Source organism: Octopus bimaculoides, chromosome 5, assembly GCF_001194135.2.
Source record: "Octopus bimaculoides isolate UCB-OBI-ISO-001 chromosome 5, ASM119413v2, whole genome shotgun sequence".
Classification (NCBI taxonomy): Eukaryota; Metazoa; Mollusca; class Cephalopoda; order Octopoda; family Octopodidae; genus Octopus; species Octopus bimaculoides.
This window is the reverse complement of record NC_068985.1, coordinates 13,297,501-13,299,523: the sequence shown is the minus strand read 5'-3', so window position 1 is coordinate 13,299,523 and position 2,023 is coordinate 13,297,501.

The following is a 2,023-nucleotide window of genomic DNA, read 5'->3' as shown; positions in this document are numbered from 1 at the left end:
TATATATATATATATATATATGTATGTATGTATGTATGTGTGTATGTATGTACGTAAATACCCGTTTAGATTTGTCAGGGCAAAAACCTCAGAATGCTTTCTTAAAGACTCCTAAGGTCCTCTTTGTCGTCAAGCACTTGTTAATTCCATCTTCCTGGGTAATTCGATGGTATGCTTATACAAAGCGGAACTCCTTTCAGCTTTGGATAAACATAATAACATTAATAACTTGTGGATAGAAGTTCATAGGACTTATTAATGCATTACAACATACGCTTTTCGCACCCCAGACGTTCATTTGTTTCTTTTATTCTTTTATTTGTTTCAGAGATTTGACCACGGCCATGCTGCAGCACCGCCTTTAGTCGAGCAAATAGACCCCCAGGATTTATTTTTTGTAAGCGTAGTACTTATTCTATCGGTCTCTTTAGCCGTACCGCTAATGTACAGGAACGTAAACACACCAGCATCGGTTGTCAAGCGATGTTGTGGGTACAAGCACCGACATTCAAACACACAGACACACATATATACATACATGCATATATATATATATATATATATATATATATATGTGTGTGTGTGTGTGTGTATGTGTGTGTGTGTGTGTGTGTGTGTGTGTGTATACGACGAGCTTCTTTCAGTTTCCTTCTACCAAATCCACTCCCAGGTCTTTGGTCGGCCCAAGGCTATAGTAAAATACACTTGCCCAAGTTGCCACGCAGTAGGACTGCACCCGGAACCATGTGGTTAGGGAGCAAGCTACTTACCACACAGCCACTCCTTCTCCTATAAGCCACTCCTGCGTCTTTTGAAACGTTTTCCATATTCATAAAATATTACATATGATCACTCTTAATATTTATAAATTTGAATTTTTTTTAAAAAACACCATTTCAACGTAGGTGCTTCCTAATTTGTCGTATTTTCATTTCAGAAACAGAAATACGAAAAAGTAAAGGAAACCCATACTTTCTGTGTTTGACATGGCCACACTTAACCACTTTGTGCCGCCAGAGAAGACTGTCAAATAGTCACACGCAAGCTCTATACACATGCTGCAATGGGGTTAGGACAAACAAGGATCAATTTATTAGTAGAGACGGCCATATAAGTAGAAAACATGATGTTGTGGCGCCACTCTTTAATTTTATATATGTGGATACTTCGCTGATAATTCTAATTCATATATTTTATTTTCGGTTTCCTCCTCTTTCCACGCCTCCCACGCCTTCCACATCTCCAACGAATTGCACTGTTGACTTCTACAGAACTGTATTTATCTAGATTTTCCAATATACGTTCTTCGTATAGAAATCATTGAGTAAATATTTAATCACAAAACCGAATAACAACTGATATGCAAATTAGTATAGACAATAAAGTTTAGACCTGTTCCACGTCTGATCTAAATAGCCATTGTTATCAGAGTAGACCAACGTTGTAACATCGAACCGTGTTATGTCAAAACAATAAAACCGATCTGTCAAGTTCTTCGTACAGACTGTTAGTTGAGAGGGCCTTATCTTATGTAGAACAAAATATTTCAAGAATATCTTTATATTTTTCTGTGTATGAAGATGTCAAGAAAAGAAAACTGTATTTACGTTCGATGGCAACATATATGTTATAAATTGTAGGCTAACTGTTCTAAATTTATCTTAGATATTCTAATACACACTGTGCATAAAATACTTCAGTGTTTAATCAAACTGCTGATCAATGCACGATATGTAAATTAGTCCTGCTATTTTAGCTAGATCAGGATTTGTGCCAGATTTCAATCGATTGCGTGTAGAAAAGTGTGAGGCGTAGTTATCCTCCGTTGAGTGGTCAAACATCCATGAAAATTGTCAGGATAATATGTTATTTTTCCGTAAGCGAAGAGATTAACATGACGTATTTATATTTCTTTGTTCAGAGCGAAAGCTTTACACACTGCAGGCAAACTACATTTAAGTTATCTTCCATTTTCTAATGTCCGTTCTCCGTGCATAATGTATATATATATATATATATATAT